Here is a 24,054-nt window from a genome sequence, read left to right on the forward strand (position 1 = left end):
TCAGCAACCCAATCAAAGTTGATATTGACAGTAATTAAATATTTGATAAAGATCAGTTGATTCCACTTCTGATTAGCGTTCGAACAACCGGCCCTTTAATCTACTATCTACTGGATTCTCTATTTCACAGTTTAAAAATTTACGTTTATAGATGAAAATCTCGTATCCAAGCTGATTATGTATTACCTATTTCATGTACGTAAATACTATTTACTTACTATTATTATATTATTCGTATTTTGTATTATCGTAAGTGTTAAATTCTAAATAAATAAATAAATCTAAATATTTTATTATTTGGATCGTTATATTAATTTATTATAATTATTTATGTAAAAAAAATCACTTTTAAATATTATTTTATTAAAACGTAATAACTACCTAAAACTAGGTACTGGAAAAATAAATAATAAATAAATCAATACAAAATAAACTACATCTACATTAATAGCATAGGCGCAAAATTTTTGATCAATGCTTTTAAAATGCATTATTTTTTTCGAGTCCTGAGAAAGCTAATAAGTATTAGTTAAAAATTTAAACGCAGAATGAAAGATTACATTATTACCGAGGGCCGAAAGTCCCTGAAGACTTCTATAATTTTTATTCTAATATGTTACAGGGGTAAAAGGAAAAGAGAATATTAAGTGTGATTTTTAATTTCAAATATCTCATTCAAGAGAAACATTTTGTTTATTTTAAGGGACTTTCAGCCCTCGGTAATAATGTAATCTTTCATTCTGCGTTCAAATTTTTCAAAAATATTTATTAGTTTTCTCAGGATTCGAAAAAAATAATTAACGTTAAAGATTTTTGGTCCGAAATTTTGCGCCTACGCTCTCTTAACAATTAAAGATTTATTACAACTTAAACAATAAAAATGTATTTGACAGTCTTGTAGTTATTAAGGCATCAAAGTTATTATCCATAATACCCGTGGTGCGTTCAACGTTAATGCCCGACTAAATAATTTTTATAGGCAAAAAATTTGAAGGATTTTTAAGTTAATTAGTAGATATCTAGATAATACTAGTTTCAAATAAGTAGATTTTTCTACAACCAATATTCCAAATGCATTTTTCTGCACAATTTTATGTTAACAAATTTAATATTTTTTCACAGAATAACTGACAGTAGTGTGCAGAAAAGTGACGTTTCTGTGCCAGAAAGTTCTTTTCTGCATAGTACCATTACATTCCTCAAACAAATCATAAATATAATTAGGTAAGTATAACATGTTTTGATGAAATGGTTTTGTTTAAGATATTAGATTTGATAGAACTTTACTAAAAAGAACTAGATTTAACTACATCTCATGTCCGAGAAATCTGGAAACGTTTACTTAAGCACTGCACTACATAAAATGAAAATAAAACTAAATCGTTCGTGAATTAGCTTTCATAAGTTTAAAGACAAACTAAAAACTCATAAATAACATCGGACGGCAGACGATTTTGAAATTTGGATTGGATTAGTATGCCTTAAGTGGATGCACTTGTGCATTTAAATTCTAAACAAAAGAATCGGCACATGTCCCTTTTGTCAAAAGATGAAAAGTATCGAATGTCAATAACATTCATCCAGTAGAGACTATTTATAAAAATTTGGATGGAACCAAACAAAATTAATGTGTTGTTGGTGTTGGGAATATATGGATGAGAAAGTTTTAGTCGATGGTAGATACACTGAAAAATATCCGCAAATATCCGATTTATTTAACGATAGGAAGAAGATACGACAACTCTCAAAAAGGTACGCAAATCGGATAATTATCCGCCGATTAGCAACACTGCGGCATAGTGACTTTCTCAAGTGATGTATTTTTACGATGCGTCTACACTCTATAATCTTTAACTGAATAAGTTGATGAAGGGATACTGTTTTTCTCATGTTGGTCATTCAGAAGTATGTCTATATTTTTTAATTTATTAATTTCCATAGATTCTAATAAAGATAGCTTAAGGTGTTTATTATAGAATTTGAAGTTCATCATTAAACGAATGATTATGATCCAGAAGGTGAAGTGCGTACGTAGAATCGTTTTCCTATTATTTACAGGCCTTTTGTGTTCTGCTATACGTTTGTTAAAGTTTCTACCAGTTTGGCCGATGTAAGTTTTTGGACAATCACCACATATAAGTTGGTGTACACGTACACCACAGTGTAAGTGATTTTCTTTTGGCTCTTGTTGTTCGTAATATATTTGCTTAACCCTATATTGCATGAATTTTAAATATGCAAACTAAAAATGTTTTTTTCATTTTACATGGCTTTAATTATGAACATAAATGTTCCCTTAATTTAATTTTTGAGTCGGCCCCCTTTTTTGGAAAATTCGGAATGTGTACTGTAAGCAACAATATGCAATTAAACTACATTAATCAGATAAAACAAAAATTTTGTATTTCCACTTTTTCGGTGTTTTTTAGATTACACTGCTTTATACTGCTTCTTCCTTTGAAATGAACAATTTGTTCATCTATTGACAAGAACTCTCCAGGGGGAATTGTAGAACGTACTTCGTTCACTTTAGTGATCAACGGTCTTATTTTGTATGAATAGTCATAATCTGGAGATTATTTAGATGGTTCTCTAGTATTGTCGCTCATAGTAATTTTTTTATAGCCTCAAATTGATTCACAGACATTACATCGGCTACTTGGGTAATCCTCGTTTTTGGATTCCAAAACATTGATTGTTGCGGTAGTTTATATATAGGTAGACATGTAGCATGACATACCAATAAATTGTTCAATTTCATTTTTTGTTACACCAATTGGCTTATTTGGACGTTTTTGAATACTATATAAATTTGTCTGCTCTATTAGAATTCCAATCAACTCGTCATCAAAAAATTTAGTAAAGTATTCTATTGGTTGTTTTAGTTCATTTGTCGTAGGTACATTACCATGTAGTAGGTCGCTTCGGAATAGGTAATGCAATTTTTGTTGTACAAAAATAGGTTTTGTACAAGCAGGTTTTGTTTTACTGTCATCAGAATCATCTGGCACTGGTCTTATAACAACATTTTCATTTCTGTTACTCCGATTTCCACAGAATCGATTTACAGTAACTTCAGATAGTTTCATGATTCAATTGCATAAAGTTGCCTCAAAGCAACACCTGTTTACAACTTGATTTGTGATTCTTATTTTATATTTACAATTATAAAATTACTAGGAATTACTTCCCTCACATAAGCTTATTACAAAAAGTAACCAATTTTACGTTCAAACATGGTGTACAATAAGAAAACAAGTTGAAAGGTCTTCTACCTCTCGCTTATAACTAAAGACCGGATTATATGTTCCTGTTTTGACTGAAATATGTGCATATATATGTCTGAAATATGAGTAAAATATGTTGAAAATATTCCCTAAAAGTTTAAAATATGTTCCAAATATGTGGAATATGTGAAAAACATTTTAAACTAACAAGAAAATATGCATTACAAAATGTATAAAAGTTTTATTAAATAACGGTAAGTACATATATTGACAAAATTAACCTACATATACGAATGTATACCTATCTAGTACCTATTACTATTACACGTTTCTACATTTTATTCCTTCTTATAAAAACAATTCACAATCAAATGTTTTTAAATATTTTCAATAGTAAAATTATGTCGCCTATCCGTTAGTAGTAATTTGTATGTTGAAAATCTTTGTTCAACATCAACTGATGTGATTGGTGCAAATTTTATAACGTTAACAATCTCCGCATTTAAATTGGTATTGACATCAAAATCGCCCCAAAAATTATTTTTTTTTGCTTCCTGTAATAATAATTTTAAATCACTATTTTTCTGTAAAGTTTCAATCCATTTTTTATTTATTGACTGTCCAATTTTTCCAGAAACTTCTTCAGCGTTTTCCTTAAATTTCTGAATTAAATTAAGGGACTCTTTTAGTGGAAACGATTCAGTTTCATGATTGAGGATGGTTTTATAAACAAATTCATAATTCGATTTAATAAAACAAAGCTCATTGTGCAGTGATCTGTTTTCTAAAATTGATTTGCATTTTAAAATCGCACCAATATTTGTTTCTCCAAAACATAAAATTAGTTCTTTTATATGGAGAAAATGTTCCGCATAAAAACAGGCAGCTTTTAAATATGTTCCCCAACTTGTGATTATAGGCTCCGGTGGCAAAGGAGTATTTGGTAATTTTTCTTTATATATCTGAATCCTTAAAGACGATTTTAAAAATATTTTCTTCACGTTGCTAATTAAACTATTAAATGTAGGAAATGAATTTAGAACGCCACTCTGTCTAAACCATGCGACAAAAACCCGTCACATGAATTAAATTGGGATATAAAACTTTTAGTTGTTGGCCAGATTTGACCATGTATGACGCAGCATCGGAAACCATAAGCAAGATTTTGTTAGCTGGAACAATGTCGGGAAGGAAAAAGTTCATGAATGCATTATTTATAAACCTAACCATTGTTACATGGTTAACTGTGTCAAGCTGTTTACAGCGAAAAATATGTCAAAATATGCCAAAATATGTTTAAAATATGCCAAAATATGTTAAAAATATGCCAAAATATGTCAAACGGTCGAAAATATGTTCAAACCATCAAAATATGTTAAAAAACCGAAAATATTCTAAATATGTAAAATTAAATTAGTGTCAAACGCCTTTAATTATCATAATTCGTCCACATCCTGAAGCGTTTGATTGTATCTTTGATGGTTATCGATATGCAAAAAACATATAATCCGGTCTTTACTTATAACACACGACTGGCAACGCCCGCGAACTTTTGGCGCGAAAACTTGTGTTAGCATAATGACGTAGAAGTTTGCGTGATTACATAGATATAATGTATCTTTTAGAACACAATATGTAGTTTATTCACTTGATAGTTAAAGGTTAGTTTTCCAGCTGAAGTTAATTTTGGTCTTGCCTTAAAGCAACGCTATGCAATAGGGTTAACTTGTTGTTTATTTTGAAAGCTGGTCGTACCCCTTTCTTTTTAATGTATTTATTAGCTGGCCCATATGGGCGGCATATTGGTATTTTGACGTTAGTTCGGAAGTTGTACAGATAGTTGTATATCTGAAAACAACACAAACACATGAGATTCTAAAAGCGTATACACAATATCCCGTAAAGTTTTCCATTTTATTTTATAATTTGAAGATTATACAGAGGGATTTATCCGATTACATTATTTAATAAAATATAATAAGTATTTTATTTGCTTTAGAACTGCGTTCAGAACGTCCAAACCAGACACGCACTCCTAAAGGGGAAGACTGGTCTCCAGAGTCCTGAAAGACAACCAGTCTAAAGGAAGAATACCTTAAACAAAAAATTACCTGGTCCTCCAGGTTGGGGGTTGAGACGTTAGGTTGGTTCCCTGTCACTTGTAAAAAACCGCATCTACCAAAAAGCCTAAAAGTTGCCTCGGAGCTTCGGATGGATTAAACAGACAACGACAACAGCTACGAAAATGGACAATGAACATTGGCACTTGGAATGTACAGAGCATTAGCGGAAAGGTGGAAGAAGTCATCCAAGAAATTACCAAATTGAACACGGACATAGTTATCTTGACTGAAACAAAGAAGAAAGGATGTGGTACAGGGATATTGAAGAACTATGTACATATATATATATATATATATATATATATATATATATATATATATATATATATATATATATATATATATATATATATATATATATATATATATATATATATATATATAGTGGGGTTGAGAAACATCAGCAAGCAAAAAGAGATGTATCCGTAATGATACATAAAAAACATCAAAGCAAAATAACAGATTTTGAAGCCGTAGATGAAAATATCATAAGAATCAACATGGCAATTAACCAAAAACCTGTCACTATTCTCGGTATATATGCAGTCTCTGATGATCAGCCTTATGCTGTTAAAGACGAATTCTTTGAGAAAATCAATGAAGAAATTACTAAAATTGGAAGTACTAGAGAAGTGATCATAGCAGGAGATCTGAATAGTAGAGTCGGACAGAAGGTAAACAACAAAGTGGTAGGTCCACATGGAGAAATAACCCAAAATGACAATGGTGAAAGATTAATTCAAATATGCGAAAACCATCAGCTAAAAATAACAAACGGGTTTTTTAAACACAAGGAAATACACAGATATGCATGGATTCAGGTAACCAGAAATTTAAAATCGATCATAGATTACGTGATTACAAAACAAAATACAACATTACAAGTAATGGATACAAGAGTATATAGAGGAGTATCATGTGATTCGGATCACTTTATGGTAAAGTCCGAAATAGTTTTTCCGTTTAGATCCAAGAAAACAGAAGCCACAAGAAGCCACAAACCTGAAGCCACAGAAATTTTTAACACAACAAATTACAACCTGGACAGCTTACAACATGAAAGTACGAGAACACTATATCAACGAAGACTAAATGAAAAATTAGAAGATATAATCCAAAATGTATCCGTGGAAGAAGTGTACAAAAATATAATAGAGAGTATGCAAACAGCCACAAAAGAAGCGCTTGGTTTAAAATCCTAACGCCACAGTAAAAAGCTATGGTGGACCGAAGACATACAAAACCTAATAATGGAGAAAAAGAAAGCATACGCACGGTGGCTAAGTACTAAACATCAAGTAGACAAAGACAAATATTTGGACCTACGAAGAACAACAAGAAGAGTAGTAACAGCAGCAAAAAAAGAAATGTGGGATAGGAAATGCCAAGAGATCAACACTTACATAGGCGGAAGGAAGTGTTTAGAGACATGGACATTTTTAAACAAAATAAAGAACACAGAAAAGAAATACTACATCTATTCAGTTAATATCAACAAAAAAAAATGGAAAGAATACTACGAGAGCTTGCTAACAGAAAGTAGAGCCGAATATACCACACAATCACCAACAGAAGTATTCGTTGAATGCGAAGAGATAGTAGTAGGAGTTGATATGGTGAAGGAAGCTGTAAATGAACTAAAAAATGGTAAAGCTCCAGGGGCAGAAAATATTCCTGCCGAATTAATAAAATGTGGCACAGATAAACTCTTTCAAGCAATTACTTGGTGTATGAACAAATATATAAACGGTGTCACACCACCCAGTTTATGGAAAGTAGCTTATATTTCTTCCATTTATAAAAAAGGAAATAAGTTGGATTGCTGAAATTACAGAGGGATATCGGTAACTAGTACATTCCCCGTACACTAAGCCGGGTGTACGGGCGCATTCTTAGAAATCTCATTGAGATGGAGTATAGGGAACAAGAAGAAGAAGAACAGGCTGGTTTTCGCGCTGGAAGGACTAGCACAGATAATGTCTTCTGCCTAAAAAAATTAATTGAAAAAAAATCAGCAAATAATCAAGAGACCCATCTCATGTTTGTTGACCTGCGTAAAGCATACGACAGCGTTTCTTGTGACTAAATTGTGAAAATCACTACAAGAAACTAACATCAGTTACACTCTAGTCAAAGCCTTAAAAAATTTATAAGGAAATTCTACATCACAAGTAAAAATTGGCAACACACTACCTAAAAAGTTCATAGTTAACAAGGGTCTGCGCCAGGGCTGCTGTATTTCACCAACTTTGTTCAAGATATATGTTGCAAAAGCACTAAACCAGTGGAAACGTAAATGCCACGGTATGGGTATAGACCTCGGAGAGGTTTGTTTATATACCTTACAATTTGCTTATGACCAAGTCATCATAGCTAATGATAAAGACGACCTACAGTATATGGCAAGAAAACTCAAGCAGGAATATGAACAGTGGGGCTTGGAAATTAATGTGGAAAAAACTAAATACCTACCCATACGAGCTGAGCTATCCAATATCGAACTAGAGGATAATGAACAAATCACATCCTGTAGTGAATACACGTACCTGGGAGTAATCTTCGATAGAACGGGAAAAGACGATGAGGAAATAAAGAAAAGGGTAACACAAGCTAGAAGAACAATTGGCTGCCTAAATGGAATACTTTGGAGCTCCGAAATAGGATTACAGCGAAAATACAATATCTATGAAACAGTTATTAAGAGCAGCCTATTTTACGGAGCAAAAACTTGGAGAATAACCGAGAACAACAGGAAAAAATTAGAAGCTGTAGAAATGGATGTGTTTAGAAGATCGTTAGGTATATCCCGTAGGGAAAGAGTTCGAAATGAGGAAGTAAGACGACGAATTGGAATAGATGGTTACTTAACAACAGACATTGAGAGGAAACAGTTGATTTGGTATAGTCATGTTCAAAGAATGGAAGACACAAGATTGCCCAAAAAGATCATGCAGTGGGTACCACCAAACCGCAAAAAACGAGAAAGACCCAAAAAGACATGGAAAGAAGGGGTAACCAAAGCAATGAGTACAAGAGATCTTAGAGATGGCCAATGGGATGATAGAAGGACGTGGAAGTTAGGCATCGGACAACGTCGAAATACGTTCTAAAACCGATATATACATACATACATTTTATTTGCTTTAGACATAGGCGTTCCTTCGAGTCAGATGATTGCTTAACGGAATGTCTCTAAAATATGAATATAATAAATATGTTATATAATCAAATACTAAAACACTGAAAACTTTGGTTTTCTATAGTTCTACAAAATTCATTACATTTTATTATCACTACACCTGTTTCGATAGAGTGACTTTCTCAAGTGCTGCATTTTTACGATGCGTCTATACTACATACTCTTTAACTGTCTAAGTTTAGGAGGGGATACTGCTTGTCGCACGTTGGTCTTTCAGAAGTGTATCTGTATTTTTTAATTTATTATTTTCCATCTTCTTTAAGTGTCACCTCTGCGACGAAGTTTGGCAATCATCATGGCTATTCTGACCTTCTAGGCAGCTGCTCTGACCAGTTGCCTTTAGCTGCAACCAAACTTCTTTCACTTTCAACCAAATCTTTCTGGCAATATAATAAAAGAAAGGAAATGCCAATATCTCGTATATGTGACGAGAGGCGAACTTTCAACCAAATCTTTCGCCTCTCGTCACATATCCGAGGTATTGCAATTTCCTTTCTTTTATTGTGTTTTCCATTTCCCTCTCTCTACCTATTCTCCTTAACACTTTTATATTCGTGACTTTATCTACCCATGAAATCCTTAACATCCTTCTAAATATCCACATTTCAAAGGCGCTAAATCGATTTCCATAGATTCTAACAATTATAGCTTAAGATCTTTTTTCTTAATATGGATAATTTTAAATTGGTCATTAACAGAATGATTATGATCAAGAAGGTGAAGTGAGTATGTTGAATCTGTTTTTCTATTATTCCAAGCCCTTTTGTGTTCTGCTAAACGTTTGTTTACCAGTTTGATCGATGTTGTTCGAGCTTTTTAGTTTGGCTCTCTTGTTGTTCTTAATATATTTATTTAATTAATTTGCTTTTTTTGTTCTGAAAGATAGTGCTATTTGTTATCTTGCCTGTATATGTCATTGAGCCGAAGGTAGATACGTAGGTATTCGCTAATATAAACCACGTCTCTAATTATAAAACCAAAGCCATGAGATATCGAAATATACAAGAAAAACAAACTAAAACATTTTATGGATAACATCTAAAAGAACTAGGTGGACTATCTCTGGTGAACATCTGTAACAAAAATTAAGAAAAAAAATTAACTACAACAGAATAGAAATTGCACCTTATACATTATATGTATATGTGCGAAACGCACATCATATTATTACACATAGTTACAAAAGTTAGGCATCACCTAAAAAGATGGTCATTTTCATAGTTGATTTTTTCGTGAACAGATTAACGAATTCCGCTAATTTTTTTATTATTTTAGATTTTTCTGTGGTACTTACACAGTTGGGCAACGGCTTACTCAAAACTTTTTTTTTTTTTGAAAATTAATAACCATTTTCAATTTCGTTGCAAAACAAAAACACAGCCGAACGATATTCTAGTCCAATCCAGAAGGTTTCCATTGTTTTCATTCTGGTGGGATGTAGAATAGCATTATGTTGTTTTATATGCCATTAGAGTGAAAACTTAGTCTTTTTGCTAGGATTTACCGCTAGGGCATCTATATCATTTCGTTCGTTGCAATCCGGGACTGCACGCTGGGGTTTGTTTTGGTTAGATCAGAGAGAGCCGCATATGTGCCTCCTGATGAGAGACTAATAAGTTTCGAAACCGGTAGAGGTGCTTGCTGCACTCTCTGATTGGACTAGAATATGGTTCGGCTGCATTTTCGTTTTGCAACGAAATTGAAAATGATTATTCATTTTTGATTTACATTTACTCTGATTGGAGTACGAAGGGAACCATTCTCGTTGAAACTTTACCGCGCTGAGCAGATGGGACGTGAATTGTAAATTGTAGAATTCCTCCATCTTCCTTAGTCTCAGCATCCGTATGGCTTGCAAATTGTAGAAACCTCGGAGGTGTAACCAGAGAAGGTTCCAATTGTTTTCATTCTGGTGGGATGTAGAATAGCATTATGTTGTTTTGTATGCCATTAGAGTGAAAACTTAGTCTTTTTTTTTGAACTTATACCGTGTGGAAGAAAAAAAAATGTTGTTCTTCTGTTAAGTTTGAGACACCCTGTAGGGAGGCCGAGGTATAAGTATGAGTATACATTGAAATTGTGTTGTACTGTTGTAGTCTTATGTGTTGTGAACATTTTGTTTTTTGAATGTCCCAGATATCTTTAGAAACAAAGAAAATATACGCTTTTATTCTTTAACATGACGTGTTTTAACTAAAACAAAACTAAATTAACAATAAAAAACCAGTTAACAGTTCTTTAAAAATGGAAAGTCATATAACGTTAACAATAATGGAGGCGGTTTAATAGAGGCTCTGTGATATTTTGGAATTTCCTTGAGAGTAAATGTTCATGATGAAATCAACTATGAAAATGAACATAAATTTAGGTGATCACTTTTGAAATTATGTGTTTTATTTGAATATACAACCAAAAAATAAAAATAGTTTGATTAAGTATAACATAACAAACCATAAAACAACAACTGTTTCCATTTTTCCTTTTTTTCCTAGTTTACATTTTAAAGACAGGTTCGATATTGGCTAATCACAAAAAGCAGTAATGTAGTTTGACCAACTCCAATTCAGTTGAATCCGGGAAAAGGCTGAAAACCAATACCTGAAATCCGGGACTTTTCAATGAAAATCGGGTCATTTTTTTTTCAGAAAACGATAATTAAAATACAGAAACCTAAAAAAATCCACCGTTTTAGTTTTCATATAACTATAATCTTCTTCTTCTTCTTCAGCCTGTTTGCATCCACTCCTGGACAAAGGCCTCCCATGGATTCTCCATTCTTCTCTGTTTTGTGCTATTTGGTGCCAGTTTCTCCCCATGTTTGCTTTGATGTCGTCTAGCCATCGTTTTTGTGGTCTTCCTCTACTACGACTGTGCTCGCGTGGTCTCCAATGTACAATGTTTCCCGTCCACCTTTCGATGTTTTGTCGTGGCACGTGTCCTACCCAGCTCCATTTCATTTGCGCAATCTTCCAATTACATCCTACCCCTTCGTCATTCTTGGCACGTCCTCATTTCGTATATGTTCCCATCGATATTCCTAACATAGCTCGTTAGATCGCCCTCTGTGTCGCTCTCAATCTATTGGCTGATACCTCTGTAAGTGTCATCGTCTCCATTTCATAGGTCATAACTGTTGCATATTCTTTTCTTTAGATTTATTGGTATCTTTTTGTTTTTCAACACATCACGGAGTCTTCCTACTGCTGCCTAAGTCATTCGGATTCTTCTAGTTGTTTATTTTGGTTTATATGACTGCGGACAATAAATCCATTCGCTATTCTTCTAGTTATTTCTGCCGTTTGATTCTGTTTGCCTAGTTTGATCGTGTTACCTAGGTACATAATATACTCTTCAACACTTTGGATCTCACTTGCATATAAGTCGATTGTGATATCTTGATTTGTCATTACTTTTGTTTTATTTGCGTTCATTTTTAAACCGACTTTTTCAGATTCTTGTTATAGCTCCTTTAGCATGTATATTAGTTGATATATCCCTCCAAAATTATTTACTCTTGCATTAGAAGATGTGTTCAAGAAGTTAAATTGGGAACAACGTTGAATTAAGATCGATGGCAGATCTGTAAGTCATATAAAGTTTGCCGATGACATAGTACCTACTCATAAGTAACAATACCGAAAGAACTATAGTACCACGATATAAAATGCATAGGTTTTATATGTGATATTAGTATTACACGCTAGAAATTGTCGACTTTTTTTCGTCCCACGTCCCACCAAATCAATTTGATGTGAATTCTTAGAAGAATAATGTATTCAAAATTTCAAAATAGAATTTTACCAAACCGTTGAAAATTCGGATCGCCCGGAAGCCTTGTCCGGGACGCCGGGATACGACTTCGTAATTCGGGCCAAGTCACGGATTTTTCGGGCTAGTTGGTCACACTGGTAATGTTAGACACGTCCAACCTTCAAAATATTCTTTGAAGGAAATAGGTGAAATGAATCACATACTAGAATTTCATTAGTTCACAATAAAAAAATACAAAGCAATATAGGAGGTATTAGAACGTAATTGGTCAAGTAAATAATGAAACACCTCCTGTAAATTGATTCATTTAAATTAAATAGGTGGATCATTTAATGAACTTCAGGTGACGCCTACATAAATCAGTTGGATTTGAAAGTATGTATAATAAAGAAAAACAAAATAAATATTATGAAAATAAAACTTTATAGTTTATAAAAATAAATTAAGACTCTTTATTAAAAAACATAAAAAATTAGTGGAAGATATCAAATCTGATTCCGGAGATCTATGAAATGCTATCAATAAAACCTAAAGCCTAATAAAAAAGAAGAAATAAATGAAAGAAATATTATCTAACAATAATATATTTCTTATTGCTCTAATTTAGTGCTACGACCGGAAAAAATTTATTTTTTCGTATAATATAATGGTTCAATATAAAATATACACGTCAGGAACCTTGTATGGTGTTTATATTATTTTATAATGATGAGTGAAACTGGATATATCAACATGAATATCAAATTCCTATTAGACTTCCATAATACCAAAAACTTCGGGGTAAAATTCTTAAACATTTAATATACTATGTATGTATATAGTTATGTATTATAGCTAATTATGTTTACAAACTTTTAACAATGTTATTGTGAAAGGACGAACATACATTCAAACAAAATATAATAAATCGACGCTGCCAAGCCAAAACGGCATAAACGCCAAAATGATCAGTTTTGAGGTAGATGCACGAAAAAATAGGATTTTAATTTCCGCACCAGACAGTCACCGCGGCATAACCGAAAACAAAGTGAAATAGATGTAATATTGGTTTAAAGTTTTTATAAACGCCAGTCTAGTCACGCACGTGAAGGTCGACGTGAACACCGATTGACACAACCGCCAGTGCCCGTAAGATTATCATTGTGTAGAGTTTGGTCCAGTAATAATAGTAAAGGTATGTATTTTTACAATTTTTATGGATAAGTAACATGATATTACTTACCTCTGCAATATTTTCAATTTGTATTGATTTTTGAAGCGTAAGCACCCTGAATTTCTTTAAAAACTATGAGGCGTTTATGCCAAAACCAAATATTTACATCGTGGTTGACACAAGCGCCATTCCTCAATGGTATTCTTATGCAGGTTTCTTTTTTAAAAATTGCGCAAATAAAAAGTTTATTTTAAAATTTTTTATTGTAACTTTGTACTAGTGTGATGAACAATTCTTTTTGTACTACAGCATATAGTTCAAATCAATTTTATATAGCTAAAAATGGCGATCGATTTTTGGCGTTTATGCCATATTTTTGTTGCAGATGAATAGCAGAAGTAAAAAAATAATGGCCTTACTAAATGAAAATAAACCATATACCGAAGCAGCACAAAATGATATACAGACTGGCAATAATTCCCCTATATTCCCCTTAGAGGTTTATGACATTTATAATGCCAACATTGCAGAAGCTTTTAGCAATGACATTATCACCTTTGAGGAACCACCAGACGTTGTAGCAGAAGAAGAAATATTTAGTCACGATCTCACATCATGTTTCAACTTAGCAGCAGATAATGGTTTGGGTGCCCGGTATAAGTAGTGATCAAAATAAGGAAAATACAAGCAATCAAATCAATACGGATGTTGAAACAAATATTGACAGTGATTGTGAATTAGAATCCGCCGATTCAGAAACAACTGATGATTCTGATGAGGACATAAATCCCGATAAGAAAAGAAAAAGAAAGTCAAAGAATAAAAATAAAAGCAAAATAGAAAACCATAGAAGTGAAGATTGTGATAATAATAATGAAGAAGATGGTATTGTTTGTAAAACAGAAAAGAAGAAAAAACAAAAGTTTTTAAAAGATTCTGGAAGAGAATACATTAACGTCCGCGGAAAAATTGTGAATAATTATTTTCTTATTTGTTTTAGAAATTAAAAAATAAATATTTTTATGTACCTCTGATCTTTGTTTTTTCTTAGATTTTAAGTTGTTGTTCTTTGAAAGTGTTTTTTGAGTTTTATTTTTATACCAATTTTTGTATAGCTCTTCTATTTGAGTATTATTTACTTTTAAGTATTTCATCCTAGCACCAAAAACATGTTTAAAGGATTTAGGGTTTTGTTTTTAACTTATAACTAAGGGTTTTTAATAAAAAATAAAACCTATCAAAAATCTTCGTAATTTCATAATTTTTCGTGTTGGTATAAACGACCATTTTTAATTTTCGTTTTTTTTTTTCATTAATGGCATATATCCCTTTTAAGCGCCATTTTGGCTAACCTTACAACAATGCGATCGACACAAACGCCAGAGGTAAGTTTGGCATATTCACCAATGTTATATCTTGATTGGACATAAGCGCCATTTTTTAGTTTTTAATTTATTTCACATAGTATTTTCAGCCACATTAATGTTTACAAAATATTAAAATTTGAAAAAAAAATCACCAATTTTTTTGAGTCACTTTGCAGATAAGCAGAATTGGTGAAAATGAAAATAATCAGTTTTTTGTGTTCCCTGAAAAATCAAGTTAATGTCGTTTATGCCGTTTTGGCTTGACAGCGTCGAAATGATCTGTTACGAAGGTTATGCAAAAATTGGTTGTGCCGGTTGTGAAGGCTGAGGGCTTCGTTGGTGATGCTATTTTCTTCTTCCCCTCACGCATTTTAAAAATCTTAGTTACTTTGGCTTTAAATCATTTTATCCTAACAATCTCACTCTTTATGCCTTTACTTGTCATATTATGAAGAGCTGTATAATTGCCATTATTTTTTTTGTTCTTCTTGTCCGTATAATATTTATTTTATTTTCTATGTAGGTATATTCCTTTCTAATTTTCCTTTCCCAGATTTATAGCTTCTGTTTTATTTTTTATTTTAAGTCCAATCTCGTATTCATAAAGCGTCAATGGCATTATAAGTGAACATCCGTAAAGGAAGGGGGAGGGCTTTGCTTATTACCACGATATACGTCAGGAGGACAGGAAGAGGGGAATGAGTGCACACCCGACGTCGTTTGGTGTATTTTAATTTGTCTCTATTGTCTCTATAATTATAATTTTTTTACTAGCTTCTAAAATAATTTCTTCTGTGATTGTAGGTAGGTACCTATAGTATTTTGACTTATTGTGTAATTTCCTGTAGTAGTTCCAGCTAAACATGTATTGGGTTTCTCGTTTATTGTTGTATGCAGTCTTCTATCCATAATATCTTTTATTGCTTCTATCACTTCTATTGCTTCTATTGCTTATACTACTTCTATTGCTTCTATGGCTTATGGCTTATATGGCTTCTATTGCTTTTATCGCTTCTTTTGCTTCTGTTGCTTCTATTTTTTTCTATTACTCTATTTCTTTTATTGCTTCTATTGCTCCTATTGCTTCTATCGCTTTTATTGTTTCTATTGCTTCTCTTGCTTCTATTGCTTCTATTGCTTCTATTACTGGTATTGCTTGTATTGCTTTTATTGCTAAGGTTTTATTAACGTATTATTACGTAATATTAACGTATTGGCTACCAGCACATAGCCCCATAGGGAGTATAAAAAAAATAACGCTGATCCTGTGCTCTTCTCCCATGTTGGTATCACTGGCAAAAACATAGGTAGGCTTTTTTCAAGATGAAGACTGCAAGAATTCTAATTGTAGAGAACTCCAAGATAACCGATCGTTGGTGAGAAAAATGCGAAAAGAATGTACCGCCTGCCATCCGGAATATACCATGTATGACAAGCAAGTCAGAGTGTTTCGACCAACCAAGACTTTACAAGACGGATCTGAGCACTGAACAGAATATGAAAAATCTATATACAGTTGAGTCCTTGAACCTTTACCCGTGCGTTATCATTTAAAGCATACCAAATAAGTCTTTGTAAGTCGGAAATTGAAATTTACTAAACGCAACAGCAAGTGACAGTAAGTGACTTTCAAGTCAGAAATTTCAATTTCCGACTTATTATCGACTTATTTGGTATGCTTTAATTTAAATGATGACGCACGGGTAAAGATTCAGGGACTCAACTGTATGTCAGGTGCTATGTAGCTGCGACTCACTTTTCAGTTGGGGAAAAATACCGTCGCCAAATTAGGATTGTAGCGCTGCAAGACAAACGGTTAAGTAGGTATCTAGTGGAGGAATACCCGATCAGATCCTACCGTGGCAATCAGTTCGATTTTTTTCTGGTGACCAATATTATTTATTAAGCTCAACAGGCCTTGAAGACCTAGGGCTCAAAAATTTAATTATTTTCTTACAATTACTATTATTTACATTATATATTTATAACACTATATCCTATATTACTATACTATATACAATATTACATTCATTTATATAAAACACTTAATATTCCCTATAGTCTTTCTATACATTTCTTGACCACTTCCTTCCATTGTTTGCTGTCCAAAGCTTTTTCTTTCCAGTTCACAATATTACTCTTTTGTAAGTCTTCATATACGCTCTCTTTCCATCTCCTTCTTGGTCTACCTGTTCTTCTTTTTTGGATTGGCTAACGTGATAGTACCATTTTTGGCATCCTTTCCCTTTCCATTCTTTCAATGTGTCCTAAATATCGGATTCTTTGTGCTTTGATTGCCGTCGTTATTTTGTTCGTTATAGAGTTCTTCAAGTTCCTTATTATTTCTTCTTCTCCATTGACCATCTATTTTCACGCCTCCATATATTGCTCTTTGTATTTTTTGTTCCCATCGTTCTAAAAGATCTATTTCTGATTTTTTAAGCACCCATGTTTCACATGCATATGTAGCTGTAGGTCTGATAACGGTTTTGTGGATTCTTATTTTTGTTTTTCTTGAGACATATTTTGATTTCATTAATGATCGCAGTGCCCCATACTTTTTGTTTCCTTTCGCTATTCTTGCTTTTAGCTCGCCTTCCCCATGTCCCTTTTCATCTATTTTTAAACCCAGATAAGTAAATTCTGAAACTCTTTTAAACGAGCATGATTTTTCTCCTTCTATCTCCAATGTGAAATTGTCCTCTTCTTCTTTATCTGTTTCTCCCATTATAAGGGCCCCCGTAAGGGTTACTGGAGCCTGTGTGCAAAAAAGGATTTTGGAGCCCTTTATGGCATTTTGGGTTATGTTTTTTATTTATTTTTTAAAGGTAGGTAGGTGCTTGAAATAAACCAAAAAACTGAACTTTGGAAATCATATTTATAGTCCATTCACTCAAGGTAAAATATTGTAAAAGCTTCGAATTTTTAAGGACCGCTTGTATTGACATGACATTTGGCATACACATAGCTTAGCTAACGTGTCAAGGAAAAAAGTGATATTTTTTTTATTTTATTCACTCTTTCTCGGGGGTGAAAGAACGTATGTTCAGAAAAGTCCGGAATTGGATAAAGTGACTAATTTTGAACAACTTTTTTTCTACTTATAAAGCTTTTTCACTAAGTCAATAATACTTTTCGGGCGGAGGTAAATTCCTCACCAACCAGTAAAAACATATAATCCGACAGGTATTTTCCTCACCAAATTTAAAGGTTCCTATTAATCCGGTAGGTATTTTCCTCACCAACTCACTCAGGTAATAAAATAAAAATATAGATTTAATTTAAGAATGTTAATTATGAAATCATCCGAAATCCGAATACAAGACATTAATTTCCTTACATTATAATAATAGTTTATAATATAGATAATATGCAAGACGTATAAATTATTATTTAATATTTATTATAATAAGACACTTTGCAAAATCCATTCTAGTCATTTGATAAGACTGAAATTTTATTAATAAATTTACTACATTTTTCAATTTAAGTTTAACTTGTTTATTCTTTGATAGGTTTTGCAATATGCAAACTTTAAATTTTAACATACGTATCTACCTGAAATTCTTTAATTTTTTCAAAGAAAATATATATGGATGGATGCGTATTACAAAACGATAAATTAAAATGCAAATGAAAAGATTCGCAAGCATTCGTAATACGAATAACAGAAGAATTTGCCTCTGTCCACAAATATGGGGAGAATATGGCATTTTCGTCTATATAAGTTTCAACTAAATAATCAACATATCTATCTTAAATTTCATTTCCTGGTTTGCATGACATTAAGTCAAACACAAAACAATCTGATACGTCTTCTGGTTTTATATGTAAGGCCAAAAGTATGTTTGAGCCACTTGCCTCTTTTAGAATCATTTTTATATTCTGATATTAAATCAAGAGACCAAGACATTGCTATAGGTACCAAGCTTAGTGTAGGTGAAATTTACAACCATGTATTTCAGTGTTCGGACACATTTCAATGATTGCATTCCTTTTCAAAATCTTCAAAAATTTTACTAGAATTAAACTCAATTTTGAGAGCTTTAAAAATTTCTGATTTTAACAAATAAAGAATATTGTTGTCAATTTCTGTTTTTTTTTTGTTTGGCAGTAAACAGTATAATATAGAAATATAATGCCCATTAATTAGCCCATGAATATTGAATAATTGCAATGTGCCATCCATATAATAAAATTCAATGTGGCTAAAAGTCTTATATTTGTTTCACAACTAAATACAATTATCCTACTTTTGACACAGTTTATAAAGAGAAAATTTTCCCTCTTATATGTTTTTTGAGCACACCCCGTCACAAATTCTTAAACCTCATTAATATTGGAAGGAAGTTGACCAGGCATCATTTTTCTTCGATAATTATATATTTTTTCTTATGTAACTGACAACAATCGTAGTAATTGTTTCAGACAAATTAGTGCTTGGCGTATAATTTTTGCTGGTTTTTCAATTCTCTTCGGCTTTACGTTTACAATAGTTAGAAACAATTTTTCGATCTAACTTCTGACAATCTGGTTCATGATTATGTTGTCGGCTACTTCTAGATATTGTAAAAGTTGCACCAATAGTAAAAAATTTCGCACTACAAGTTGTTTTATTCTCCAGAACACTTCTTCACTTTTTAAAACTTTCACTTTATAAAAAATAAAATTTTCAAATACCAATACCCCGTAAGGTTTACCGCGATCACTTCCTATTAAACATGCCATTTTTGTCAAAATTCCAATTGTGACTAAAAATAAAATACTATAATTAATTAATTAATTATTATAATAATTATAGGTACCTACTGTAATTTAATAGTAGATAAATAATTCAATTGAATGCCTTTTAGTAAAATCTACCTGAAATAACTGAAATAACCATTTTGGTCCATTTGGTATACCTGTGGGATTATGACATACCCTTATAAACGCAGGCAAAAGATTATTTTGGTGAGGAAATTACACCCGCCGTACTTTTCAATAGTTTTCTAATTAGTTATTTGCGAGTAAATATGTTAAAAGTGAAAAAAAGTGGTGTAAGTACCTACAAAGTAATACAAAAATGGTTTACCTATATATGAAGTCTGCACACCCAGTAGAAGCAGAGTTAGTTGTAGCTAATGAAAAGGTGGTTCTTATTCGTCAAATTACAAATATAATATTTCAATGTGAAGTAAGTGTTAAGCTATAGTTTTGATTTTATTGTTTTTTTTTTGGGATGCATGGGATCTCCCTAATAAGGAGCTCTCCGATGAAAGAAGGCACCCCCTATAAACGGGCAAGGCCTAATCCATGGTAAGTATGAAAGGATGTGAAACAACCTCGCTAGACCGGTTCCTGTCACGACTTAGCTCTCTGGAGTATCTGGGAATCTTTCCTAGGTACTCGAGAGACTAGGAATGTATGAACTGCTTCAGCGACCAAGAAGTAGCCCGCCCTAAGTTAACCCACCCATGTCTGGTTGTACCACTCCCCTGGCGTAAATTTAAGTAGAAGACCCTCTGGTCTTCACTGCCACATCTCCATTCTACGGCACTGTTCACATCGCCAATATATAGTCAACCGACCCGATATTATCTACCAGCTGTATCTATCCTACACTCCGAGTACAACCAAAAAATGCTATCCCTCCTTCATCCTTTTTCCCACTAAACCTACACCCCCAACACACAAGGTAAAGGTGTAATTGTACCGTGCCCAGGCCTGCATGGCAGTTGTGTGTCTAAATTTAACTGTCTCAAACGGTCGACTGGGGGAACCAGGCCACACCCCCTTTCATTTAAGGCCTTGTACCGGCACAGGGAGCGCTGCTGGTATGGACAGTTTATTTCTCCCATACTCGTGGGATCAATATGGAACCATGCAAAAATTTAAAAGATTTAACCCTAGGGGTCTCGCAGGAGAACCCAACAAACAATCAAACTTCCACTGAGACTGTTCGGCAGAATCTGGAAGAAAATAATCCCATCACATCGGGTAATAAAAATACTGAGGACGCAATGCGGGCTCCTTTAAAAGATGCTGAGGATGAGGTTTCTCGACCAAAAATATCTGGGGCACAGAGAAGAAAGCTTCGGAAGCTCTAAGGTCAAATTACCTCCTAGACCTCAAAATAAAACTCCTGGAAATGCCGAAATCACACAAGCTGTCAAGCGGACTGTGTCTGATAGAAGCACTCCTGAGGAGAAATTAACAAAAAAGAGCAGAACTGCTGCTGCCTCTTTCAAAAAGCTCAGCAGCAACTACAAAGCAGCTCTTACGGGAATAAAGACGGCAATAATTCCCAAAGAATACCCAGACATATCTGTAACGGAAAAAGACGTTGGGGCAATAAAAGAGGCCCTAATTAAACTTATCGATGAGGTTCCTTGCGCACCTCGTTACGAAGGTAATCGGCTCATGGATGGATACTATGGGTTGATATGTGCTGACGAGGAGTCCTTTAAGATCACAAAGGATTTCTTGGAAGAAAATACGGAGTGGAAGGTCGTTAAGGCTGAGGAACTCCCAAAATCGAAGCGTGTACTGATGTACCTTCAAGAGACTAAAAATGAGGATCTGAAAGTGCCACTGGCACGAATTGAAAAACAAAATCCTGAACTAAGAACCAGTCGTTGGGCAATTCTGAGTTCCAAACCAGCAACTGACGGAGGACTGCATGTAAGTCTCCGAATTGATAAGGAGTCAGAGGCACAGCTCGAAAGGCTTCAATGGAAGCCTTATTACCTTCTACAGCGAGCAAGTATTATACCGTTGGAAGAGGGTAAAGCAAGACAGGCTGGGAACATTGGGGAACCAAAACCTGCAACGATTACTTCCGAACTGCAGGAGGCCGAAGGGGAATCTATGCAGGTGGAAGAAATTACAAGAGGGCCTGTTAGAGACCCCAAAAATGAATAAATTGCAAAATTAAGATCATACAGATCAATTTGCAGCACAAAAAAACAGCTTCGGCACTTTTGTGCCAGGAAGTAGCTGAGAAAAACATTGATATGGTGCTTATTCAAGAACCGTGGATAAATGAAGGTAAGATACGGGGATTACATGTTAAGGGATGGGAAGTAATTTTGGGAGTACCTGACAATAAAATCAGAACTTGTATATTTTGTAGATCTGACCTTAACCTGGTACCAGTTATGGAGCTCTGTACGGGAGACATGACAGCTGCCAGAATTAAACTTAATTGCAATGGGTTGGTTACAGAGTTGATTGTTGCGTCTCTTTACCTTCCTATTGACAGTAAAGAACAACTTCCAGGGACTAACCTAGAGAACCTTCTAGAATACACCAATGATAAGCATACAGAACTTATCATTGGAGTCGACTCCAACGCCCACCACATCATTTGGGGAAGCAGAGGTATAAACAATAGAGGTAAGTTACTTTTTGAGTACCTTTGCACTACTGAACTTGATCTTCTGAACAGGGGTAATAAGCCCACCTTCAGGACATCAAGAGCAGAATCACTAATCGACCTAAGCCTATGCTCTATGGGGATTGGGAACATAATATCTGGCTGGCATGTGTCGGATGCGTTATCCTTATCGGATCATGCATACATATGCTTTGAGATAAACTCAGTCAAACCGGAACCAAGGTTCTATAGAGACCCTAAGGTGACCGATTGGGAATCCTTTAAGAGGGATCTTGGAACAAGGGTACGGAATTATCCTAAAAGGCCAAAAAACAATGTTGAGGTTTAGATGGCAGTAGACTGGTTGCAGCATGCAATAGTCGTCTCATATGAGGAAAACTGCCCGTTAAAAGAAAGTCACCCTCCCAGGCAAGTAACTTGGTGGAATAAGGAGCTGTCTGATCTCAACAGAGAAACAAGACGGCTCTTCAATAGGGCGAAGAAATCAGGTGATTGGGAAGCATATAAGGCTAAACTGAAAACCTATAATAAGAAAATCCAATCCGCTAAGGAAAGATCCTGGAGAGAATTCTGTGAAAACATTGAAAGTGTACCTGAAAGCGCCAGGGTTAACAGAATCCTCAAAAGAGATAACATTAACAAACCCAAGTCAATGAAATTGCCCAATGGGAAGTATACGGACACAGAGAAGGAGGCTGTAGAGCATCTTTTAAGTGTTCACTTTCCAGGGTCGGCACTATTGACTGCTAATAACAATCATCAGGCAAACAATAGCCCAACCAAAAGGGACTGGCTGACCTCTGACGAGATCTTTGGTTCTCACAAGGTCAGATGGGCTATTGAAACTTTTGAACCTTATAAAACTGCGGGACCGGATGGTATATTTCCTAAGCTTCTCCAGGAGGGTCTGGAAATAATCATGAGTCCCCTGATCACAATATTTAGAGCTAGCCATGCTCTGGGATACATTCCCAAAGCTTGGAGAAGGGCAAGGGTGGCGTTTATTCCCAAACCAGGAAAAACAGATTACACCTTAGCAAAATCCTACAGGCCTATAAGTCTGACCTCATTCATGTTAAAAACCATGGAAAAAATCTTGAACGAACACATCAAGAAAAACAATTTAAATGAAAATCCACTGCACCAACGGCAATGGGCGTATCAGGCAGGGAAATCAGGTGAAGCCGCCCTGCAAAATCTAGTGTCGGAACTCGAAAGGAGTCTGCATCAGAAAGAAGTCGCCCTTGCTGCATTTTTAGATATAGAAGGTGCATTTGATAATACCTCAATCGAGTCTATACAAAGCGCACTGGTGAGGAAGAAAATCAACAACACAACATGCAAGTGGATTATTCAGATGCTTCAGAGCAGAATAATATCCACAGATACGCATGAAGATACCATAAATCTGAGGGCAACTAAGGGATGCCCTCAAGGCGGTGTATTGTCACCGTCATTATGGAACATAGTTGTCGATGATCTGATTCATGGGCTAAGCGCCCAAGGAATCTGGGTCCAGGGTTTCGCAGATGATATCGTGATAGTAACTAGAGGAAAATTTCCCAGCACTGTTGCGTATCAGATGCGATATGCCCTTCACTACATAGAGAACTGGTGTCTGAAAGAGAACCTCTCCGTGAACCCTTCTAAAACTAAAGTGGTAGCCTTTACAAATAAGAGGAAGCTTACTGGACTGAGTGAGCTGAAATTATTTGGAGAAGTACTGGAAAGAACCAATGAGGTTAAGTATCTAGGGGTAACCCTGGATTCGAAACTCAATTGGAATACTCATATTACCAATATAACCAATAGGGCTAAGCGACTCTTCTGGAACTG

At 34.2% G+C, this 24,054-nt stretch overlaps 1 protein-coding gene across 1 annotated transcript in view; it reads right to left on the reverse strand.

The window, feature by feature from the left end:
- LOC126878648 (uncharacterized) overlaps window positions 1–24,054 on the reverse strand; it is a 148,031-nt gene that overhangs the window by 3,712 nt on the left and 120,265 nt on the right. The gene's annotated exons all lie outside the window — the stretch shown is intronic.

This window comes from Diabrotica virgifera, chromosome 10 (assembly GCF_917563875.1).
Source record: "Diabrotica virgifera virgifera chromosome 10, PGI_DIABVI_V3a".
Taxonomy (NCBI): domain Eukaryota; kingdom Metazoa; phylum Arthropoda; class Insecta; order Coleoptera; family Chrysomelidae; genus Diabrotica; species Diabrotica virgifera.